We start from the raw sequence: 27,289 nt of genomic DNA, 5'->3' as shown, positions 1-27,289 counted from the left end.
CCAATGAGGGCATCTGCAGGGATCAGAACATCAAGATGGCATTGTGTGACTGAAGCTCTGATCCTTTTCAGTGTGTGTCACACACATATGCAGGGCTTCATCATTATAGACCTTATACATCATCTTACTTTTTTAAGCATCTCTACAGATACTTCAACATGATTCCATATAAGGTACCATCAGTCTCTTTACTGACTAACATGAAGGAACTAATGTGCAAAAAGCTCCCTTCTACAGCTGTCTACAGTTTTTATTAAAGAATTTCTATTTCTTTGCCGCAAAACAGGCAGATATTCCACACAAATAAGAAAACTTCTTCAGTCTTCATACCAAAGTGTTTTATCTGTTGTCTTGTTTTTGACTGAAAATAAAATCAATAAAGTAAAATAAAACAAATCACCATTTGAATGCTTCTAAAAAACAGGAACATGGGAACATTGCTAGCAAAACTGGATCATACTGATGGATCACTAACATCCACTAAGAAATCATATCTCCCCATTCTGGAAGGGAGGAAGGAATGTAAGTGAATAACATGTCAGATTTAAATGGAGGTATTGTAACACTACATACTTGATATTAGATAGTTACAAGATTTGGCAACAAGAAGATAAGCAGCAGAAACCACAAGTAGGGGCAAAATGACACATATGCTCAATCAGGGTGCAACTCCATAGACAAAATGACACATAGAGTAAAAACAAGTCAGAACTCCAAAAAAGTTAATGGCTTTGTGAAATTTTATTTCCCTTTTTCTGGAAATCAATTGTATAAAAGATCGTGCTTTGCTGTTATTCAGTGTCTCAACTCCTTTAGCAGCTTGGACCCTTTTGCTGTAGCGCTTTGATAAAAAGTTTGTGAAAGTTCATTATTCGTGTGTGGCTCTGATTGTCTTCTGCACTAGGCTGACCCACTTTGGGGACAACGTTACAGAATACAAAATTTGGGGAATTCCTCCACAAGTAATTTACAAAGCAATCAGCCAATTCTGCTTGTTGTGAAGAACAAATTAATTGAATTCCAAACATTTTCTTAGGAATACAGACTGATGGAGTGAGTCTCTGAAATATATGTATATAAAAAATACCATCCATCAATATGTTAAAAAGTCAATAATGAAAAATCTGGAAGGTACACATGCACAGTCAGCTCATTAGTCCCTGTACACAAAAACAGCAATGAATTAATGTGAATAGAGAAAACGAAACAGTAATTAGTTGAAATTAGATCATGATAGCAGTGAAGATCTGTCAGCAATGCACACAGTTTAAAAAGGCCAGTATAGTTTCTCAACAACCAATTCATTTGCTTTCCCAGATGAAGAGGCAGTTCATTGCAGAGGATAGTTTACATGTTGTGAGTGTGAGTAGATGTAGTCTACTTGTGTTGTTCTGTTGAGCATTTCCATGGTTTGTTTACAAGAAAAGTGCCTACATTGCTTAAAAGCTAACCATTTAACTCCACATTTGCAGCATCCTATCTGCATGGAGACCTGGTCTTCTCAGGTAATCCAGCAGGAAAAAGTTAGCACATATATGGAGAGATAACATTCTTAATTACGATATATCATTATACGATGTGCAATATACAGTTCAATATACTTTATTGATTAGTCAATTGACCATATCAAACATGAACATCAGCCTCTGTAAAATACAATAAAATGAGATAAGATATAAGGAAGTAAGATAAAATAGACTAAAATATAGTAAGTAAGATAAATTGAAGATTAAAGATAAAAGAGTAAGATTAAATAGCATAAGGTAAAATAGAAGAAGGGAACTTTATTAAGTTGAGTGACTGTATCAAATATGTAAAACTGATATAAAAATGCAAATTGATAAAAAAAAGCAAAATTTCATGCTAGATTGTTTCAATGTCGCGTGGTCGCACAGAGAGACAGACACTTGAGCTGGGTAGTACTTCTTTATTTGGATCAGGAATGAAGCTGGAGCAAAGGGGTTTACCTGGTGTCTTTTATACCTGCCCAGGTGAATGGTGACCAATAGATTTGAACCTGGGCTTCCCGCCAGTGCAGGTGGCCAATGGATTTAAACCCTGGCTTCCCGCCAGAGCTGACCATGCCTGGGGCTGTCAACGACTCGCTCTATTCAGGCTTTCCCGCCAAAGCGGTTATAGCCTGGAGCTGTCCAGCCCCCTGCTGTGCTGGTATTTCCGTGTGTGCTTAACAGCATACACTACAATTGTCACACCTACAGTTAACTCCAATTGGACCGAGGTATTCTGTCCTCTTTGAGATGACCTTTGAAATGAAGAGTGCAGTCTTAGTGATGATGTGCAGGCTTGTTCCTTGGAATAAGTAAGACTGCTTCTCCTTGGTGCCTCAAAAACTTTTAGTTTGTAAATAAGTGTCTAAATAAACAGCCTTTCTGGGAAATACAATTTTTAGTCAGCAAGAATGTGTCCAGTGTCTTCAATGGTTTCTGCTTCACAAATGCACAATCTTTGTTCAGCTGGGATTTCATGAAACCCCCCTGTCTTACCATTGAGTTGCGTTGTTCAAATCAAGCTCTAGAAAAAGCTCTTCTGGAATATTGAACTACATAAGTTGTTAAATATTTTTCTATCTGGGTGGCTGATTTATGTTGAGCCAGCCACTTCAGAGACTTGACACATTTAAGTGCTGCAATATCACCTTGGGCAGCCACATCAATAAGTCTTTGTTTGAAAGCTTCCTCGACATTAAGATCTGATTAGACTGTGAACTGGATGGAGAATCAATATTGAGAGATGACAATTGAAAGTTGGATGGCCCAAATGTAAGGTTGTTTGTTATGTAATTGCTCTTGGGTAACTCTCTGGGTCCATGGATAGGTTCTTCAGCCAGTAATTAAATACTTTAATTAATAAATGGCTTTGTATAGGGGCTAGGCCCAAACTCTTCCCTTATTGATGTGACTGATGTAGATTTATCCACCCCCAAGAAAAGTAGATTGCATTCATCCCAGTAAGGGACATATATAATTGTTCATTATAAATTTATAAGTAAGGACATATAACAGAAGATACTTAAAGTATTTTCAGGAGAATTCAGAGGAATTGCTGATGAGTTGAGCAATCTAGCGTAACCATTTGAGTCTCGGAACCAGTCCACATTTCTGCTCATGCCATTCTTCATCAAGAATAAGCACTGATCACAATTTTCAATACAGTACTGACTAATTGCAAGTGCAGAGAACAAGAGCCTTCCATGCTACAAAGTATTGTCCATTTGTAACTGTGACTGATAGGAATGCTTTACAAATATACATGGTAATGAAATATGGCAATTTTTAATATTTTTCTTTGTCATGAATAAAGTTCACTTCTTGGTATAGCTTGATGACTAATGAAAGCTCAGATCCTTTTTGTTTTTTAAATATATCTTATTTTATTTTTTTAACATAATCACCTTGATATTTGATAAGCAGCGTGTTGTCTGGGTTTATATTTACAAACAATCAATAACAATTAGTTTCTATAATTCCGTAATCCTCATAGTACCTTTCCTTGATTTTCTATTCTTCCAATAATATTCTCATTTATCAATCTTAAATTAGTACATTTCTTAGTATTTTAATAAATAACAATTGAATATAAACATTTTTCTAGTATTTCTACAAGTAACAACTACATCAATGTGAAGCTTCTTTTCTAATTAATCATCTTAATCACCTTATCATAGAGGTTGTTTTTAAAGTTCTTATTTAAATTTATTTTCCCCACAACGTTTGAAAACATTTTTACCTGTTAAGATTTTCTTAGAGTTAATTACACTTAAGTATTTAAATCTTTTTCTTCATACGAGCCATCCCAACAATTTTACATTTCTCATATCTTAAAACAAAAACAAAAAAGAGAAGAAAAAAAGAAGGAAATAATATACTTCTTGAAAAACATGTCCCTCTTAAGCTAAAATACAATTATGTCAAAAAAAATCTATTCAAAACATTCTTATTAATTGAAATTTTCTCAAAATCCATTACATTTGAGTATCTAAAACATTTTCCTTACATAAATCATCCCAACATTTTTATATTTCTTATACCATAAAAAAGTACTATGTTACTTAAGGAGCCTATCCCTCTTAAACTAAAATTCATTTATATCCAAAATTTTATTTCTTTTCTGAAGGTCAGAAAAACAAGTTATCTTTTCCTGGGCTTACCAGTTCCTATATTAGAGCAGCTATAATTGTATACTTTCATCCACCACTAGATATTAGCACCAGTTCATTTTTCAGTTTTAAAAACAGGCAATTGTCTTCTGTTTTTATCAATAATCTTTTGCCAAGAAAGTCTTAATTAATTCCACCAATTTCACACTTATCAAGATTTAAGTCTTATATTCATTGTATTTCAGTATATTTCTGTCCCCCATAAAATTTAATTAGCCGCTTCCATCTGTGGAGGGTGGAGCAAAAATCCTCCTCCTCTCACTTTCAGAGGATTTTTGCTTCTTGTTTGTTCTTTTTTCAGGAAATCAATTATCAAGTAGAAGAGAGAGAATTGGTATTCTTACCCAATTCCAAACATGTTGTTTATGATCAAGCTATGCTGACTCAGGAATTCTGGGAGTTGAAGTCCACAAGTCATAAAAGAGCCAAGGTTGCCTACCCCTGGGGTAGACTCTGGAGTAAAGTTAGCCTTTTTTCTGTTGGTTTCTGGAGGGCTTTCCCCGAATGACCGGATTGACCGCCATCTCTCCGCAGTCGTCAGGGCTTCCCTCCTTCTTTGTTGCCTTTCCAGGATGACTTTAGGCCCATTTAGGGTCCCCAAACAGACAAGAATCAGCTATAGGGTGTGGAGCCCTGCGATCACTCGGCTACCCATGCTACTACACAAAACCGGAAGCCAAAAGCTCAGATCCTTATTCATGCATTTATTCTTCTTATCTTGAACATCAGTAATATTTTCACGGTCTAGAAATGTAATATTTTTCTTTCCATGAACATACTCACTATTATTCAATATTCATGTTCTCTGTTTGTTCCATTATTTAATTTTGTACTTCTTTGAACTGCCTCTCCTTTTGCAGCCTATATGTAATCTGACCTATTATCTTCCAATTATTTTTGCCTCTGTCTTAGTCATGATTTATATTTTTTATACAAAGCTCTTTCTGTACTATCTACACAGGCAACTAAACTACCTTATTATATATACGTTACTAAAGGATATAAAATATTACATTTTCAGGCTACACATTCTATTTAATCAGGTGAGATGTAATGCAGAAGAGAAAATTAAAGAAAGGGAAAATGAGATGAATCAATATATAAGTTGAGATATATTAAAACTATTATTAATCTTCTGAAACAATCATATTCTGGATCTAAGGAAGAATCAAGAGTATAAAAGTGGAAATGAATCAATGGTCATAATTAGCCACCAAGGACAATGACTACCCAATATTAATTGATGTCCATTTTCATCATGCCCTGTATTTGAAAATAAAAAAGTACATATGGTGGACATCACATTATTGACAAAGTGTGGGCAATGATTTTTTAAGATCTAATTCTCAGTCTTAGTTTCATCTGGAATTTGCACATGATAATTTCATGATTTATTTCACAGTCAGCTCCTGCCCACATTTTTATTTCTATTAATGACCTCTTCCAAATCCTTGCACCAATAATATAATCAATTTGATTTTTCATGTGCTCCAACTGGTGATATTGATGTATATACAGTAAGCATTGCTTTGCTTGTTTGAGGTCTGTGTAAGCAAGGAAGGAATAATAGGATTGGCAGAAAATGACATTTTTCTGCTGCATTTGGCCATATAGTCCAAAAGAATTTTCCTCATTGTTGCCAGTTTTGGCATTTGAATTGTTAAGTATAAGCAGAATATTTGCTTTATGGTGGTTGTTTTAGGAATCTGAAGTAGTTAGCCTTAATTTTATCATTTAACTTGAATGCAAGAGCTTAGATGTATTGTGCTCAGACGTAATGTAACCTTCACCAAAACATTTCCATTTTGAATATGTGGTGAAGCAAAACAAATACTGTAGAGATTCAGACAAGAGATGATGATGATGTGAAGGCCACTTGATTAGCATCAATTAGCCTTTCATATCAATATTTGATATAAAACCACCCTGAGTTTCCCATAAAATTATAATGTGTGATCATTTACAAGTTGCAGCTGGTCAGCCAGTCATAGTTACAAATATGATCTAAAATATGAGAGAAATACAGGCTCCAGTTTAATTTTTTCAGCACTAGTATTCTGTGGCTTTCTTACTTTCAGTAAGCCACTGAATTGGAGAAACTTGGAAGAAAGTGGAAAAAGTGCTTGAATTATTCATGCCCATTTTATTGGGATATTACAAGAGAGATCATTTGTAAATCTGGAATCACTATATCCAGATGGTATACAAAGCATATGTATTTACTATTAATTATCACATGTAAGGAGGAAATAAGACACTATAAAAAAGTTGAACTATATGGAATAGTGAAATGTTGGCATAACTTGTAAAGCGAAAAGCAAAATGTATTTCTTTATTTTTTTTCTATCTAGGTTGCTATCAATTTAGCATTGTAAAACTGCACACATATAGAGTCCACACAGGATAATAATCATATAAAATTGTTCCATGACATTAATCTACCCACATTATTTGATAAGCACTATATTTCCCATTTTTATATATTACCTCTAATGCACTTTTACATATACTTTGTGTTGATGACTAGAGAGAATATATTATCTGGTTAAATTAATATAATCACAACTTTCCTGACTTCAGCAATTTCCTGGCTCCCACCAATGTGCTTTATTCCTCAATATTAATGTTAGTAGTAGTATACATTTATGCTTATTCATTATTTTTTTACTTGATTTATATAGATATAAATGCTAAGTCCTAAAAACTGAATCAGGGACAGATAATTGTATCAATAAGAGAACAGCTAGATATTTAGAAACCTAAATATTTCATTTGCCTTCTTTAAATTATATATACAGTATTGTGTATATGTATTGTGTGTCTCTGTGTGTATAAATTTACTTTTCACTTTTAAAAGCTAATATTTGGAAAATCAAATTGCAACTTGTTATGCTAGTACTCATTTCATCATTTTTTAAAAAATAATCAAGTTGGGAAAAATATCAAAGGCATCTAAAAGAATTAAAAGGAAGTGTTTTTATATAATAACATTTCTGAAATTTGTTATGAAAATGCAACCTCTACATATTGAAAGTAGACAGAGTCAAATTTTACTGCACGTTTGTCTGTTTGGCTAGCTAGCTAGCTAGCTAGCATTTATCTATCTATCTATCTATCTCTGTGCCTCCTTCCGAGGTGCCCCATTGCCTTCCTCTGTTTACTCCTGACTGACTGCCTCCTGCGTCGGGCGTCCTTGAACAGGGCCAGCTGTGGGTCATCTTCATCCACGCTGTCAGGCTCACACAGCTGGGTCTGCATCGTGACCAGATGAGAGGGGCCTTGCTGGGGGCTCTCATCAAGCTGTCCAATCCCCTCAGCAAGCTCTTCAACACCCCCCTCCTCCTCTTCTGAGTCGTCCGACCCAACTGCCGAACCCACAGGCTGACCCTGAATCACAACATCTGCATAGCAGCAGCCAATAGGGGGCGTTGGCCTGGACGGTTTTGGCGGGAAACCCAGTTTCGGTGGGAAACCTAGGGCCAACCCCATTGGCTAGCCGCCTACCTGGCCAGGTATATAAGGAGGCCAGGTAGCCCTTGTTCTTCAGTACAAAACCCCCCACAATAAAGAGCTGAACACGTACTCCGGCTGGCATCTCTTCCTTGCGTCGGACCCACAACATTACAGTGTCGACGAGGATGGGATACTGCCGACAGAAGAGCTGAAGTCACTAGGGGAATGCACCACGTGCTGAAGGAAAAGAGGCATCTTTTCCTTTTCCCCCAATGCGACCACCAGCCACCACGACTGGCCACCGCAAGCGACCGAAGACCGACACCGGCCACCGCAACTATGACTCGAGACAAGCAACCGCAACAACCGACGGAAGCGATGGCACGGACAGGACAACCCCACGAATTCGACACCCGCCACCCCGAGAAATGGGCCCGATACCTGTCGCACGCCGAGCTGTACATGAGATTTAATCAGATCTTGGAGGACAGCTCGAAAGCGGCAGCCCTGCTCTGTATCAGCGGCCCCGCACTCCTCGAGGTCGCCGTGAACCTGTTCGCCCCGGAGGCCATAGAGACCGTCTCTTACCGGGACCTCGTCGCCAAACTAAATGCCAATTTCCGGCCCCGCATGTCCGCACTCGCCTGGAGGTCGCAATTTGAGAAAAGGGACCAGTGTCCCGACGAGTCAGGGGCCGACTACATCGCCGCCCTGCGAGAAGCTGCTGTTCCCTGCAAATTTTCAAACCTGGAGGAGCGGCTACGCGACAGGCTGGTTTGCGGCCTATAAGACATGAGGTTGCAGGAGCGCCTGTTCACAAAGGATGAGGTCTCGCTCCAGGAGGCCCAGGACACCATCCTGGCCCACGAAGCGGCCTGCGGGGCTGTCCAGGCTGTCCAGGAATCCCGAGCTGGCTGCCAGATGGGCAGCATCCACCAGCATGTCACCCAGGCCGTGGATGAGGAGGACGAGCAAAGCATCGACCTCCTCTGGCAGAGATCAACCCTGGACCAATGAGAGAGATGCCCGGACAAGCCCAAACTAACCAACAACCATCAGAAGTGCGCAGGCTGCGGCAGAAACCACGTGCGCAGCCTCTGCAAGTTCTGGTCAGCCACGTGTTGGGCCTGCAAGAAGACAGGCCACATAGCTGTGGTCTGTCATAGCCACCGCCCCCGAGAGGAGATCCACGAGCTGCGCCCGGAGGAGTCGCCATTGAGAGGTACTGGGGCCCCAACCCAAATTCAAATTGGCTATGTCGAGAGCCGGCTGGGCATACACCACACTGGTAGCCACCGGCTGCTCAGATCAAAAATTAGATTAACAATCCGCTTGCAGGGCATTCCCTGCAACATGGAACTTGACTCTGGCTCTACGGTCTCCATCATTTCTGACGAGACCTTTAATTACATTAACAGCCGGAGCAAGCAGCGGATTCAATTACGACCCTCAAATTTAGCGCTGACCGACTTCCAAAACACGCCGGTCAAGGTAAAGGGGGAGGCCACCATTTCCGTGGGGTTTAAGAGTCGCGAGGAGCACCTGGAGGTAGTGGTGGTAGAGGGCCGGAGAGCCAGTCTAGTCGGCCTAGACTGGTTCGAGGCCTTGGGAATCGTGGTCACGGGGATCCACTGGAGTTTGCAGATGTCTTTGATGGAAAGCTGGGGAAGTACACAGGGCCCCCCATCTCGTTCAAACTGAACCCGAGCGTCGCCCCCATTAGGGTCAGGCCGCGGCAAGTACCCTTCGCACTCAAGCATAAAATCGAGCGCGAACTGGACAAGCTGGTGGCCCAGGGAATCTTAGAGCCCATAGATGGGGGAGAGTGGGAGACCCCGATAGTCACCCCACTTAAATCCAACAGGGAGGTGAGGATCTGCGCCGACTACAAATGCTCGGTGAACTGCGTCCTAAACCCGCACGCTTACCCGGTCCCCACGGTCAGCCATGTTCTCGCTTCCCTCCAAGGCGGCGCCATCTTCGTGAAGCTCGATCTTGCGCAGGCGTACCAACAGCTCACGGTCACCAGGGCAACGGCTGACACTCAGACGATAGTAACTCACAGGGGAGCCTTCAGGGTAAACAGACTGCAGTTTGGGATCAGCGTAGCTCCTGGCATTTTCCAGGAGATCGTGAAAAAAACCCTCAAGGGCATCCCAGGAGTCTGCCCCTATTTTGATGATGTCCTGATTGCAGGAGCATTAGTGGAAGAACTGGCAGGTAGGCTTAGGGAGGTTCTAACCAGGCTGCGCGCTGCTGGCCTCAAACTGAAGAGGGAAAAGTGCAGCATTGGTGTTCCTTCCACGGAATGTTTGGGGTTCAGGATAGATGCCAAGGGAATTCACCCCACAGAGTCCAAGGTAAGGGCAATCAAGCTGGCACCCACACCTAGGATCAAAGCAGAGCTACAGGCATTCCTGGGTCTGCTCAATTTCTACCACACCTTCCTTCCACATAAGGCAGCAATAGCAGAACCATTACACAGGTTATTGGACAAGAAGGCAGCATGGACCTGGACCCCCATCCACGACCAGAGTTTCAGAGCCTTAAAAGCGCTCCTGTGTGACAAATCCACAGTAACCCACTTCATAGAGTCCAAGCCCATTTGTATCGCATGCGATGCATCCCCTTATGGTTTGGGCGCTGTCCTAAGCCACCTGGAACCTTCAAGGGCCCAAATTCCAATCGCCTACTATTCCAGAACGCTGTCTGGAGCAGAGAGGAACTACGCCCAAATAGATAAGGAAGCCCTGGCAATAGTGGCAGGGGTAAAAAAGTTCCATGATTATATATACGGCAGGGAGTTCACAATTTACACAGATCACAAACCACTGCTTGGCCTGTTCACAACAGACAAGCAGACCCCCCAAATTCTATCTCCCAGAATGCTCTGGTGGTCCATCTTCCTTGCAGCATACAATTGCAAGCTGGTGCACAAGCCAGGGAAGGAGATGGGCCACGCAGACAGCCTAAGTAGGCTACCCATAGACACCCCGGAACCAGACCCGGCCCCAGTAACACAGATCCTAGCCCTGCAGGAACTACCAGAATTCCCAGTACATGTCAAGGACATTGCAGCCAAGACAGCCTCAGACAACATCTTGAGCAGGGTACACTCGTGGGTTTGCACAGGCTGGCAGGACAAGTCCCCAGGACCCGAATTCCAGGCATTCTTCACCAGGCGACATGAGCTATCCACACACCAGGGTTTCCTCCTTTGGGGTAGTAGGGTCATCATTCCCACAGCATTCTGGGGCAGAGTGTTGGAATCCCTGCACAAGGGGCATCCGGGGGTGGTCAGGATGAAGGCACTGGCCAGGAGTTACCTCTGGTGGCCAGGTTTAGACAAGGACATTGAGGAACAGGTCAAGGGCTGTTACACATGCCAGAGATCCAAACCAGAGATGCCACACGCCCCCGTGCACAGGTGGGACGCCACACACACACCCTGGTCCCACATTCACATTGACTATGTGGGGCCCTTCCAGGGCCAACTGTTCCTAGTGGTAGTGGATAGCCACTCTAAGTGGTTGGAGGTAGCTCCTGTCCCCAACATGACCTCAGCAAGGACAATCCAGGTACTCTGAGCCCTCTTTGCCACACACGGCCTCCCCGATCTAATTGTGTCTGATAACGGGCCTCAGTTTACCGCTAATGATTTCCAGGCGTTCTTGAAGGCGAACTGGATTAGACACGTCACCTCCGCGCCCTTCCACCCGTCGACTAACGGGCAAGCTGAACAGATGGTAAGGACGACCAAGGACACACTCCGGCGCATCATCAGCGGGGACTGGCATCACAGGCTGGCAAAATTTTTGCTTACACAACACACCACACCGTGCGTTGCCACCGGAAAGAGCCCAGCAGAACTACGATGGGGACGGCGCCTCATCACCAAGCTTGACCGGCTGCACCCTGACCGGGTGGCGGCAAACACTGAGAAGCCACCTGCACATAGGGTGCTCATTGTGGGGGACCCGGTTTGGGTTAGGAACTACAGGGCAGGACACACATGGATTCCGGGGACAGTGGTTGACAAAATGGGGACTGTATCCTACATCGTAGGGGTGTAGGGGGATCGACACATCAGGCGACATATTGACCAGCTCAGAGGAAGGGTCCCTGAGTGAACCACACACGCCCAACCTAACAATCACACCCCAGAAAAGGCCAGGCCAACTCGAAACCACACGGACCCTGAACTAGAGGAAGATGGCCTCCTGCAGCCAGCCCTGCAGCAGCAACGGGGCATCATCAGTGGCAGGAACCTGGCAGCCGGACTTAACCCAGCACAGGAGCACCGCGAGCCAGATGTGCTGGGCCTGGGAGAAGCCACACCCAGACAGTCCACCAGACCCCACAGGACACCTGCGTACCTAGCAGACTATGTGTGCAAGTGACCTCAACTCATTGTTATGTAATATGTATGCATTGTATATAGTTATGTGTGTTATAGTTATAAAGGAGGTTCTTCTCTAAGGGGGGAGGTGTGTTATGTATCCAGGTGCAGGCATCTGCATAGCAGCGGCCACTAGGGGGCATTGGCCTGGACGGTTTTGGCGGGAAACCCAGTTTTGGTGGGAAACCTAGGGCCAACCCCATTGGCTAGCCACCTACCTGGCCAGGTATATAAGGAGGCCAGGTAGCCCTTGTTCTTCAGTACGAAACCCCCCACAATAAAGAGCTAAACACGTACTCCGGCTGGCGTCTCTTTCTTGTGTCGGACCCACAACATTACAATGTGGTCATGAACTTCTTCCATATTGTTGCCAAAGCAGGTTAAAGGTGATCATGAGGCTTTACATTTTCAAAATTATGCACATTATTTGCTAGATATGTGATATTTGCAAACTGAGATTTTTGATTTTCTATAAAACTTTGCTATTAGGAAATCCTTGAGAGTGTTTCAAACTCCCCCCCCCCTCAATAGGCAGAACAATTTCAAACCTTCTTTCATTAGAAGTAGAGTAGAAAACTACCATGAATGACCTTTGCTTTACTCTAATATTACAACTGAAAGAAAATTACAGTTAACTACTATAGGCAATTAGATGCCTTTTGGATGCTTCAGAGCAGAGTTCCCAGTTACCCAAGCCCACCATGGCCAAACATATGAAAGGCCTTGGATTACTTAGCTCAGTGCATGGGATTTACCTACATCTGATCAGACATAGGGATGACTTGATAGCAGCGTTCCAATATTTGAGGGGCTGCCACAGAGAAGAGGGGGTCAAGTTATTTTCCAAACCATGAGAAGGCAAGACAGGAAATAATGGATAGAAGCCAATCAAGGAGAGAAGCAACCTAGAGCTAAGGAAAAATTTCTTTACAGTGAAAACAACCAGTGGAACAGCTTGCCTTCAAAAGTTGTAGGTGCTCCATCACTGGAGGCTTTTAAGAAGAGTCTGGACAGCCACTTATTCAGAATGGTGTAGGGTCGCCTGCTTGAGCAGGGGGTTGGACCAGAAGACCTCCAAGGTCCCTTACCACTGTTATTCTGTTATTCTAAAGTGTATTCATTGAATAGATCATAAAATATCTTTCTTCTTCTTCTTCTTGCTCTTCTTCTCCTTTTCTTTTATATTGTAAACAAGTGGTTCATTTTCTCATGAGATCATTTCTTTTAAAATCACCATTATGCCCTACCCATTTCTCTACTATTCTCTAAATGAGGCTGATGCTGATAAATGAAGTAAAACAAAAAAGATGCATTACTAAAGCATGATTAGCCAGAAATAACTTTTATGTTTAATAAAGTAAGTTTTTTTATTACTGCTATAGATTTAGTACAGGTGCTATCATCTTTCATAGCGGGAGTCAATGACAGTACAATGCAAGAACATTCTCCAGATCTATTATCTTTCCATTACCTCATCTGATCATTAATTTACAGGCTGAGCCAATATAGAATTCTACTCCTTCAACATTTTATCATCTTACCTGTTGATTGTTTTTGTGACACTTGCTCTTCAATATTTGCTGTTTTGACTGCCATCCACTTTTCTGGGGTTCTCCTCCATTTCCTTTCTAAGAACAAGAGTTCTTCAAGTTTCATCTTCTGAAATCACTGGAATAATGCCCTTTGCACAGCAACAGTTCCATATTTAATTCATTATAGGAGGATCTGAGATTCCTCCTCTGTTTTTTTATGGCAGCAATTTATTTTTCTCAGAAGTACCATAAAAAAATGTAAGAAAAGCCCTGCTACATCAGATTAGAACATCAGGCCCTTAATCCAGCATCTCGTTTTCACAGTGACCCAGCAGATTCCTAAATCAAGTCCACAAATAGGACTGGGGCAAAATAACAACTGGATGTTAATAGTTTTGCAAATGAAGGTAATAGAAAGTAGCTACTTGGGTCAGAAAACTTTATTTCCATCTCAACATGGCCTTCTAGGAAAACATAATTCTGATAACTCATAGAGCTGAAGGAGATCTAGTCTAATTTAGTGATATAGAAGCAGCTTCTAGACATAACAGTCTAGGCTGAGAATGTAGGCCATTAGTACCTAGGTAACTGAGGACAGTGTAAAACTCAATAACCATTTGGGAACTCTTAGTTTTTAACTGAATTTTTCTCCTCTATAATTTAAGCCTACTGACGATGTTAGAAGGTAACTACTCTTATTGTTGTACTTTTACTTACTCCAAGTCATCAAGAGTCCAGTAAACTGCCACAGGGTAATATTTATTGATTGATTTAAAACATGTAATGCTTGCTTTCCATTAAAAAATTCACAGCGGCTTACGATAAAATTAATACAACACAGTAAACCAAAGCGGTTGATTAAAGTATAATTAAACCATTGTATGAATTATGAAAACTTACATTAAGCAGTAAAGTCAAAATGCATTGATCCTCTTCAAAATATTCTATCGCAATCTGAGCTTCTATAAGAGGTAAATTATTTCAGATGGCATTTTAAGTAGATTCACAGAATATAAATTTTATTTTATTTTTTTATTTGAGAGAAAAATGGCTTTTTCAAAGATTCTTTGATTTTGTTACTGATACCTTCCAAGCACATTTTACACAGATCTTAATTTTACTAATGTCCAGATTGACACATTTGTCATACCAGCAACTTCATTTTAGAGTAATTTCCTGTAGAAAAAGGTTATATATATTTTCTCTAGAAACTGTTTTTATAAGAGAGAGAGAAAGAGCATCAGATGGTATGCATTTTACTCAAGACTTATAGAAAGTACCCCTGCTGTGATTGCTTTTCTTCTCCATCATGGATTGAACTCACTTTTAAGGAAGGAACGTGCACTTTCTAAAGCTGAAAGCACAGTTACTTTTCAGATGGTTTTATACATATATATATATATATATATATATATATATATATATATATATATATATATATGAGACAACCAATTACTCTGGAGAATCAGAGCAGCAAGAGAAGAAGATTCAGAAATATTTATTATGTGAAGCTGACAGTTTGAAACCATGAACATGATGGTGGCATTTGGACTTCTTCCCAGGTCATCTGTGGGAGAAGAACAGAATAGATTTTACTTGGCAAAAGGCAGGCTTTGGAGTCTAATTATCTAAAGCACGGGTGTCAAACCCGCCACATCATGTGACTCGTCACAACATATCGCGACTTTTTTTGCATTGCCAGAGCTGGGGTAGCCGCGGCCTCTGCACGATACCACCAGCCTGCAGGCCAGCAGTTTGACACCCCTGATAAAGAGTAGGGAATTGTGAAAATAAAGGATTTGGAAAAATGTAGAAAAATCTGAAATGTTTACATTGTACCTTGAAAGAAGAGGTCAAAGAAGACAGTGTGAAGATAAAGGTAATAGAATGAGTACTGTCATAGTGTCAAGCAATAACTGTCTATTGATAAAGAAGAGGGAGACCAAAGACTGCATTTTATGCAGCACTATACTTGACTGTGAAAATTCAGGCATTGTTTTACCTTTAAAAGCATAGCACTCATGCTGCAGTGACATGCTTTGCCCTGATGACATTATTTAAATATCACATTTAAACAGAAATCCATGCAAAAAAAAGCCTTTTTGTCAGTAGTTGTAATGAGCAGTAAGAATAACTTGGAGGGACATGAAAAAGAGATGCAGCCAGAGTAATGGTCTGATAAGAGCTATCTCAGTCCAGAGAAGGAAAGGAGATGAAGAAAGCATCTGAACAGGGATTCCCCCCCCCCCCAGTTCCCATGGTTTTGTCTTCCTGTCTGGACTACCTCAAAATGCTGACATCAGTCTTATGCTTCTCCTCTCCTCTCCTCTCCTCTCCTCTCCTCTCCTTTCCTCTCCTCTCCTCTCCTCTCCTCTCCTCTCCTCTCTTCCCCCCTCCCCTCTTCTCTCCTATCTCCCCTCTCCTCTCCTTCCCTTCCCTCTCCTCCCCTTCTCTTCCATTCTCAAGATATAGCTTAAACAGAACAGTGGCTTCCCTATTCTTGCATTTGCTTAACAAATATTATATTTCAAATAAGAATCTCTATAATAATACCCATTGATAGCTCCATTAAGCTCAAATTCTACCTCCAAAACAACTCAATTATGAGCATTTTATCTTAGTTTTAATGGGATGTTCTGCAACTGAATTACTCAGTATTTACTCACATTATGCCAGGAGCACTTTCTTTAGCAAATTAAATTTAAAACAGTATTAAAAACTCCAGCAACATATCATACTTTACTTATAACAAAATGTACTATTTCATTATTTCTTTAATTTAATTTAAAAACAAAAAAAAACTAGCATTCCTCTGATAAGCACAAAAAAAGGAACACAATTTATCCCCAGCAGATAAGTATTCATAAATATGAGACATGTCTGTCATATACCTTTGCAGGTTTTTTTTATAGATTTTGCATGAATTAGAAGGCTTTTATGTTGCCACTCCTTTGCATAATTATGATTTTCAGTAATAAAAATTACAGTGATACAACTTGGCTGATGCCATTTAACACTAATATATTTCACTAGACCTGAGGTTTTGTTACATTTTCCTTTCATCACATTGGCCATTGGCAATTTTTTGTTGAATACTGCAATTCAGCACTAACCTATAAATGTGGAAATAGGTAAAATTAACATTTAGTCAGCACGGTGTGGTCATAAATCATTTCTTCTGGAAAGGTTTTAAATGCAAGAACAGAGTCTCAAAACCAAAGAACATAGAGAGATTCCTCCTTCTCCAATTCTCTCCCATTTTTCCTTTTAGTTTCTGGACTCGTAAATGTTCTATTTCATTCCGTTATAAGCAAAATGCCAATCCACCTAAGCTTCATAGAAAGCTTCCTCATACCAATTTAATTTGATTATTGGACCATCTAATTCAGATTATCTATACCAGAATGTATAGATAATCCAATGTTTTGGACTTTGTTATCGGCTTCAGTCAGAACACAGAGTGGTAACAGATGATGGATCTTACAGTCTAAAGCACTGGGGGGTATTGTTGTGATTTATTTTATTGGCAGAAGTTCAAGAGTCTTCCCCAGCCTCACTCAGAGATGCAGAGCTTTCAAGCACAATATGTATTGTATGCATAAACTAGAAAGATCCACCATTACTGCACGCCAAATTGTAATGAAATCCTAGAATCATAGGCTGAAAAGGACCTTGGAGGTCTTCTTGACCAACCCCCTACCCAAGGCAGGCATCCTTATACCATCCTGGACAAATGGTTTTCTAATCTTTCTTGAAAACCTCCAGCAATGAAGCACCCATAATTTCAGGAGGCAAGATGTTCCAGTAATTGTTCTCATTGTTAGGAAATTCCTTCTTATTCCCAGATGGATTTCCCTCTGATAAGCTTCTACCCATTCCTTTTTGCCCTGCCCTCAGGTGTTATGGAGAATAAAATGACCCCCTCTTCATTTTGATAGCCCTTCAAGTATTGGAAAACTACTTCTTATGTCTCCCCTGAGCCTTCTCTTCATTAGGCTAAACCTTGTTCCTTTAGTCATTCATCATAGAGTTTAGCCTCCAGACACCAACTGCATCCCTTCTTACATCTTATGACATGCACCTTGTGCAAAATCCCAGTCTAAAATTTTCTAAAGCCCCTCTTAAAAATCCAACTGAATTCTTTCTTGCCCCCATCCCACCATGACAGACTATTGGATCTCTTTATTATTTACAATAGCAGCAACAAAGGTGAGGGAGGATTAAAAAGAGGATCCTAATTTTAATGCAGATTGAACTTTATTGTGAAGATGCTAGTTTCATCCCAGAGAGAGAAGAGTGAAAGGCAGGCTAAGCAGTCACCACAGAACTTTCAGTCATAGAATCTGACAGCATTCCCCCTCCAGCTCAGCCCAACTAGCGGAACTGGTAGCCTTGCCCCAAGCCCTACCTTATATTAGGGATAAAATCAACAAATATGTAGGGCAAATTCAAGATAGGGGTTCTTCATAGCAGTGAAAAAGAGATTGAACATGGCCTGTTCATCTCTGCTATTTTGCATCTCATTCAAACCCTGAAAGCTTTGGCAATAGTCAAGATCAAAGGTCATTCAGGAGTTGAAGGAAATGAATTAGCAAGTGGAGTAGCTCAGTATGAACATGCAGCTGAAGAAGAAAAAAGACAAGTGGAAAAACCACCAAGCTGTAACCTATGAAGCAAGAATTTGGAAATTGAAAGGAAAAGTAATAATTCCAAGAATGGCAGTGCAGCACATCTTCAGAGTGCTCCATAACCAGACCCATGAAGAAGCAGAAGCACTAACTCAAAGGATCAAGCACATTGGAGCAGGTGAAGGAACTCATTGAGAGGCACATCTTCAGTTCACCTTTAAAGGAACTGAAGTGGACTCCCAATGAAATTCTCTATGGGCAACCAATGCCTCTAGTTTTGAATTAATTTTCATCCCAAAAGGTATTTATCCTGATCCATGGTCAATTTACTTATGCACTATATGATATTTTCAAGAGAGCAGGTCAAGATCAGAATGGGTTACCTGAAGCTGCACCATTTGAACAGCTGCAAGCAGAAGATTGGGTGTGTTTCAAAGTGCATCAAAGATAAGTGTCTGCCTCCAGGTGGAAAGCTTCCTGTAAAGTTACTAGTTGCTCATGGCAATGCCAGTCTGGAAGGTCTGACCTCATAAGTTCACCTAAGTCATCTAAGGCAGGGCTTTTCAACCTTTTCACTGATTGTACCACTTTTAGGATATGGCAGTATTCGAGCACCACCTAGCAAGGTGTCAAAAACTTGATGACAAAAAAAAAACCTGTTCAAAATTGCAATTGCACTGAAATGACTTATGACCATTTTTCACACTTATAACCATTGCAGCATGCCCAGGGTCATGTGATTTATATTTAGATGCTTGGCAACTGATTCATATTTATGATGGTCACAGTGTCCCAGGGTCATGTGATCCCCTTTTGCAACCTTTTGACAAGCAAATTCAATGACAAGGTTGCTGGTGGCCCAGTGCTAAGGTGGGACTTCCTTCCCTCCCTCCCTCCTTCCCTGCCTCTCTCTTTCTCATTCCCATCTCCTTCTGAAGGAAGAATTTGAACCACACACACCCCCCATATTTTCCCTCTTCCATAGATATTCATCAAACAAGGAACAGCCTCCGGAGACAGAAAAGACCAGGTGCTGAGTGAACTAGCTTTAAAAGGCGCATTCCCCTTTAAGAATTAGCTACTGGCTAAAAAGGAAAGTTAAGGAGCCCAGCTGGCACCTAAGGAAGAAAAACAAATGTAGTAAGTATTGGCTGCTGGCTAAGGCAGCCTCCCCAAATGGCTCCATTCATAAGTGAAGGAATGCTACAGGCAAAATCCATTCAGGAGAAAAATACTTCAAAATCCCTTGCAGCAAAACTAACAGCTAACAATAGCAGAGCAATAGAAGCTAACATGAGACATCAGCCATCAGCCAAATAGAAATTTCCAAATACTCCTTAAGAACACAAAGCCCACATTGCACAAATCCCAGAACTTCAAAGTCACAAAAGCACATAAGAATCCTTCCACTCTCCATCTCCCTGCCTCTGTGTCTCACCTCCAGCTGATGCTTCCTTTCTTCATTGCTACCTTTCTTCATTCCTCGTGGAGGGCAACCCCCTCCCGTGGTGCATTGCTTGCCTGTTTGTTCCTGCCAGCAGAGGTGGCTGCCACAAAAGTTGTAGATAGGCTCATGGCCAGCCTGCTTGATCTCCTCTCCTCTCTTCACCACCATCCTCCTTCTTCTTTCCCTTCAGTGCAGCTAGAGATGACTCCACCTCCTCCCAAGGCTGCTTCTTTTTTTCCTCTCTCTCTCTCTCTCTCTCTCTCTCTCTCTCTCTCTCTCTCTCTCTCTCTCTCTCTCTCTCTCTCTCTCTCTCTCTCTCATCCAAACTTCCTCCTTTTATAGCCTCTCCTGTCTTCACCCCCCTCCTCCTTCTTTCTCATGGGGAGTGATGAGCTGGAAGTGAGCCTGGGGCCTTTGCCTCACCCCAGCCACTCTGCAGCTCCGGAGGACTCTCTCACGTAAGTTCTTGCCTGTGCTGGCTCTTTCCCTCCCCCACTACACTTGGCTAGGCAGGGCTGCATATCACCTGCCACGTGCTAATGTACCACAAGTGGTACACATACCACTGTTTGAAAGCCCTGATCTAACTCATACTCCAACTTCATAAACCCCAGAAGCAAGCGCTGCTAAGGACTTCTAGGCTCCTCAGAAGTGAGCAGAAGAAAGAAGGATGATGCTTTGAATACGGCACTAGCACTAGCACTTAGACTTATATACTGCTTCACAGTGCTTTACAGTCCTTTACCTACAGTGGTTTACAAAGTCAGCATATTGTCCCCAACAATCTGGGTCCTCATTTTACTGACCTCGGAAAGATGGAAAGCTGAATCAACCTTGAGCCAGTGAGACTCGAACTGCCTAACTGCTAGCAGCCAGGAGTCATCAGAAGTAGCCTGCAGTACTGCATTCTAACCACTGGCACCACCAGGACTCTTATGAAAACCTGAAGAGCTCTGAAGATTAGTTCATAATGGACTTTGAGGCAATAGTCCTCATAACAGTTTAACATTGACATTTAGGCTCCTGCAATTAGGATATTTATTTTTTTCTGCAGTCATACAAAGGTTTTGTTAAAAAAATGTGTTTGTGTCATTCAGTGTAGCTTGTTTACACTTGCCAAGATATAGAATGCAACAGCCACTGGACTGCCTACCTACCAATAACTCTTACTTAACCCATAATCCCTCCTGGTGAACTCTTTTGAGGGAATAAATTGGGGTTCAGTATTTAAAATCTGTTTTATAGGAGTACAGGGGGGGTTAGACATGTTCCACACTGTTACTAAGGTACCCCCCAACAAGTAAACCACTCAGTCTTGATCATCAAAGGTAACTTCTCCTGTGTGTTGTGTCTACTCCCTTCAAGAACCAGGGGACCAAACAAGCATTATGCAGAGTGGAAACCAAGGGCAATTTTCCAGGCCATAACTGTATGCAAGTGCTTGGGTGTTCTGATGAACCAAAATGCCATTTCCTACCAGCAATTGAAAATTGTACACAAATAATAGAACTTGACTGTGTTCAAACTGCCCTGAATTTACCAAAGGCTTGATGGTGAAATTTGGATAGGTGCTTAAGCTGAACTTAGTACAAAATAGAAGCATCTTGTACTATCCTGTACAGTCCTCAATGAGCAACTTTTGGGACTCTCTTCCATTGTTTTGCAATCTCAGAAACATTTACATCAGAAGTCCCCAAGCTTTTGGGCATCAGGGATCGTTTCCATGGAGAGAAGTTTTTTCCGCGGACCAGAGGGTGCATGGTTTTGTGTGCTGCCTGCATCCTGTGGATGGGGCTTTGCTTTTTTGTGCAGATTGGTTGGTGGCATGCTGCAGCCCAGTACTGGTCCAGGGACTGGGGGTTGGGGGCCCCTGATTTACATCACCACAATTCAGTGAAGCCAATAGAATAGTTGTATCTGGTAACAAATAAAGGAACTTGAATAAGTACAGAACTTACCTTTCTGACAACAACGACATATAACATTATTAGGAAATTACATAGTTCTGTAAGATTTTCACGGTCATTCTTTGGTTGTTTTTCTCTTATTTTGCAGTTACATTCTGAAAAGACTATCCTTTTTGAAGACTGAATTTCTTAAAAGCTAAACACTGAGCTGAAAGAGGAACTGAAAGAATAATAGCTTCTTTACAGCAGGTAATCATACTTGACCAAACACTTTAAAAGAAAATCCCCCACCTAACATCATCTTTGTAAAAAAAAAAATCCTTCCTCGCTAAGGACAAAGCAGAACTACATACTTGAGGAAAGGAATCATTTTTTATTTTTTTCCCCTGTAATTTCCTCACATTTTTCATATCATTTTAAATACCTTTATGTATTAGCACTTCATACATTAGGGTTACAATTTATGTAATTGCAAAAGGATAAAAGACAATAGTTCATGAATATGCATGTCCATAGACTGTGTGTATATATCTATATGTATATATCTCCCCAAATTATATCTGGCAGTTACTTTGCTTCAGTGTCAGTGAATTTATCTTTTAAATTAAAAAGAAGAAACAAATGGAGAATTAAGTATATGTAGCAATATAAGTGGCCCTAATTTGTAAAGCCTCTTCAGTTAAGACTAACATATTTAATGTATGTTCAATTAAAGAAAGTCTTCAGACCACTATCTGAGAATGAATGTTCATTCATCTTAGAGTCCTTAGGAAGAAAAGAGGTGGTGTTATATAAGACATACATTAATGCATGTACAAAGGTCAAGGAAGAGTTTGTTTGTTTTTTAAATTTATTAAACAACACAAACTTTTTAAAAAAACATTTTTAAAAGTTCTGAAAAACCCACTAATAATGATGACAGTAATTAAAAATCATGCAATCTGATCTCACCCCAGTAAACCTATTTGTAGCTTCTGGAGAGAAAAACTTTACACATTAACTTAATATTATTTATCAGTACTTCAACCTGAATAATTATTTTGTTCATTTGAATCAATAACAAAAGCTTTTAATGCAGCCAAATTCTTATCCAAAGAATTCAGTCTCTAGGTTGCCTCAAATTACTGCTTCATCATAGCCACTAAAGTTTTGGTTGGCATAAATTCAGTCATTAGGGGGGGACTTAAATCAGGACTCAGAGCTTCTAAAGTAATAAGCAACTTCAGATGAGATGCTTCCTCTTGTGGATCATGGATGACTTGCTGATTTTCAGCAGCTTCTTTCAAAGTTTCAACAGTGAATTCATTTTAAAGGCATCCTAAAGTGGAGGTATTTTAAATACCTATATATATATATATATGTCAGACACAACAGTCTGATCAAAGCCCCACCTTTTTTACATGTGTCAACCTTGTATGTATGAATAAAAGGGTCAGGCTTTAATCAGAGTCACAACTATCTTCTTGATATCTTTGACACAACCGTCTCCCAGAAATCATTATGATATGACAGAAGTAGCAATAGGAGATACTTAGCCGTTACCTAGCCTAATTATTCAGTTACAAATTGGTAGAGAAGACAACCATTTTAGTAACTGATTAAGAACCAGGATAGTTCTTTAAAAGTGTCCCTCTCTGGATTTGTAGCAAGCCCTAAAAGACTGCAGTGTTGAAAATAGGAACATGTCTATTTTTTTTATCTATTCATTAACTCTCAGAATTATAAATGTCAACAGGAGCATTGCATTAACCTCATTTATAATCTAATTTAAAAATATATAATTTATTGCCACTGGATACATAATTATGGTCTTTTCAGTTAACTCCCTAACAGTTCTTGCCAATATTGACTTTTAAAAATTGTGGCTGCTGTAACTGTCTTCATAGAGTCTGTCCAAAGAAAAAGGACAAAAAAAAACCCTCACAAATATTGTGGACAAATTGTGGTGCCATTTTTTTATGATAATGAGCTCCGTTGAATTCTGTGTGAGGGGGAGAAATGGAAAATGCCATCAGATTTTCAAGATTCTGTTACTACAATATTCTCTTACTATTTTTTAAAAAATACAGTTTTAGTCTTCTTGTGGGTCCTGTTTCCTGATCCGAACAATCTATATCCTATAAGATTTTGACATAGTGTATTATGGAAGCATAGCCAACTGTTGCCAAGTTAAAAGATACATAAATAAAACATGGCTTATCTAATCAACATGCTATGTACATAGTAGGGAGGTCAACAAAATTAAGATGTGATTGAGGCCCCATCCCTTTTGTAGAAATGCTGCCTTCATGTGGAAATAAAAAGAGTAGAACTTTAATAGTGGTGAGATGACTGTGATTTTGACATTTTTTAACATCTCTATTCAACGCAAATGTTCCTATTGAGTATTGCTCACATTAGCTGGCAGTAGCTCTTTGGCTGTCAGAGGTTAGCTGTTTCTTAGCCCTGCATGAAGTCACTTGGTAGTGTAGTTGAGATTTTGTTTGCAGCCTTGGTTGCTGCTACTTCTGACTTGGATCTTCTGTCCTCTTTCTACTGACTACTACTGACCCTCCTTGACACCATCTCAACAACTGAGCTCCAGCACAAATTATCCTATTTTTCTGTTACAGGCTTGGGATGGATTTTCTGCACAAGTTTTGAATACTTCTGCACAGTTTTATATTAAAGTTGCATTGATAAAAGAATGTATTATTTAGTAACGTTATTTTCTCCCCCCCCCCTTCTCTGCTTTCACTAACATGTATTGTGAATGAAAGTAATGTTGTTTTCCATTAGTACAGCTACCAGAACTTCATTTCCTCCTTGGCAATATATTGAAGACAAGATGCTAATCAGTAATGCAAACATGTAATTACCTCTATTATCCACAATTACCTAGCAGGAGAAACATTCTAACTGCTCAATTTAAAACATTAATAAATCATAATTCTAATCTATTACCACCATAATGTGACTTCTTTTGAGGTTGAAAAGAAAATTCATGAAGCTAATGAAAATCTGGCTCATGAAGTCTTATTTATTAAGATGAGGACATAAACTAGGAAGTAAGCCCCACAAGGTACAATGGGATGTATCTCTTTAAATATCTTTAGCCTTGTGATTTAAGCTGTATTTGATTTCATAAGGTTTACTTCTAAACAAGTGTTCTTTTTGTATTTGCATTTTTGGGGGAATCCTGGAAAGATCCATGTAGTTTTCTAGACATGTTTTTGGGAAGTAATTTGTCCTTGCCTTCTTCCTTGGGATGAAAAAGAGCAACGGGCCCAAAATCAACGAGCTGGCTGTACGGCTGAAGTCAGACTACATCTAAATTCTCCGTTTTTAGCAGAGCATCTTAACTACTAAACCAGCCTTTGTATTTCATACCCTAAGTCAGAGGTCCCCAACCTTTTGGGCACCAGGGACCGGTTACGTGGAGAGAGGTTTTTCCGCAGACCGGAGGGGGCATGGTTTTGTGTGCTACCTGTATCCTCCAGATGGGATTTTCCTTGTTTGTGCAGCCCAGTACTGGTCCATGGCATTGGGGTTGGGGACCCCTGACCTAAATAATGTAAGTCAGTGGATATCTAGCTTCCTAGTTTGAGGAAGCCATTCTGGATTAAGTTTTCGAATTGACTGTAAATCTGCAGTCTTATTTTCTATGGACACTTCCAATATATGTTGAATTCACCATTCTTTCCAGAAGTAGACAAATAACCAAAAACAGAATAAGTAGTTGAATATACCTAATACTTGACAATGAGCAATCATTGCTTACAATATTAAATATTTTAAATATTTATTAATCCAAAATGTTAGCAGTTTGTTTACCTAGGGCTTTTATTCCTCCACCCATTTGTAATTTCTTGTATTGGCTTCTCACTAAGCCCTCTGTGGTGTGAAATGGTGGATATCCCTTTCCTCAAATAACAAATGGAAACTGCACATAGGGGCAAGAGTATGGTCTTTCTCAAATTATTGCAAAGACTGCAAATGGTGTGCTTGTGTTGAATCTTTGCTGTGGCTAGTCTTTTATTTGTGAGCCACCGTTTGCAGAATAGTACCATCAGAAGCAAAAAAAAATCCTTCTGCTATAAGATTTATTTTTCAGAAATCCTTTCTTCAGAATGTCTTCCTTTCTCACACTGAATGCCTCTCAATATTCAAGAAAGTTTGAAAAGATTTGGGCTGAATGTCATAACATATATGAACTGGGCACATATTTGCATTCAGTATTGCTTATTTACAAATAGTTTGTTGAGTAAGTCACAGGTGGTTGATTCACAGAACTTGCTGAAAATCCACCGTGCTTTAAAATCACAACAGAGGGGTTAGGCATCAGACCAAGCCAATATCAAAATACATTAGACTTAATCACTCAGTGATTTCCCTGGTGAAAATATTGCAGATTAGCTTTTAAGATATAGCAGGCAGCATTGTAAAGGAAGAAAAGATGGTTTTTCATAATTCTGCTGTGGTGTGTATGAATGCTTATGCACTGGAGAGGTAAAAATGTACCTTTTTAGACTCCTCTTGTAATAAAACTGAACTTCGTCTCCATTTGAACTTCATAAAGAGTTTCTATCAGATTGATCAACTATTGAAAGACTGGTAGTAAATTTTGTGTGTGTGTGTGTGTGTGTGTGTATGTGTACTCTAATTTATTCTATGCAGTATGAGTGTGTTTCTGTGAACCTGGCCAAATTTTGTTGCGCTGTCTGAAAAAGTAGGTATACTTTGATTAAATCAATGAAATGGCCACAAGCTGTTTAATTTTGCTCCCTCCACTGTTGATTGTTGTATCTGGGCAGTGACAGTAATAAAGTTATATATGTATGTATGCATGCATATTTTAAAAAGTATCAGTAGCTTCATTCACCTAGGCAACAAAATAGTACAAGCTTATAGTATCCTGGGGCCTTGTTAGTGCATCCTGGCAGCAAAACGTACATAGCTAAAAAAGCATACACCAATACCATGCCTAAACCCTTAGAGATCCCATCTAGACTGTCATTTGAATTTATGTTAGAGACCAAATTATTTCGGCATCATATCTGAATCCAAAACATGTTTGGGGATTTGAATTTCTTTCACCCAATTACCCCTTTGGCTTTTCCATTGTTGTTTTGGAAAGAGCAAAACAATAAAGTTAATGAGTACTACTCTAACTCTCCTGGCATATAGCAGCCATTTTAAAGCACTATGTACTGAGCTACAGTAGTTTTCCCAGACTTGACAGCATCTAACTTCATACTGCCTGGGAACACAGTGAAATGCTGGACATTCATGTTCCAGTACACTTGGGAATGCCAAGATGGGGAAGGCTTATCTACAGAATTATACAGGAACATACGACTATAAAAGCCAAAATTAATAGCGGTGGCACTGGCTAAGGACAGCAGAGCCTAGTCAGAAGTGTTCTGGACCAAGATCTGATCTCTCCAACCTCCACAAAATTTGGACTACTGCTGCAGCAGCTCCAGCAGCCCTTAAAATGAAGGGAATTCTAGTCCAACAACATCTAAAAGGACACAAGTCAATGAACTTACTTTAGACCAAGAAAATATAGATAACAACATTTGAATTTGGAACTCATTATTGAAAAAGGAAATTATCTCACCAGCATTTTAACTGCTTGTTTGTTTCTTTCAATTTATATGTCATGTTTATATTATATTGAGATGCTTTCCACCGATATCAATTCTTTTTATATACAGAACAATTGACAAAAGGAACTATAAATATATATATATATAGCATCCAT

Source organism: Vipera berus (genome assembly GCF_964194415.1).
Source record: "Vipera berus genome assembly, chromosome: 3".
In the NCBI taxonomy this organism is placed as follows: domain Eukaryota; kingdom Metazoa; phylum Chordata; class Lepidosauria; order Squamata; family Viperidae; genus Vipera; species Vipera berus.
The sequence above is the reverse complement of the archived record's forward strand: the minus strand, read 5'-3'. Positions refer to the sequence as shown.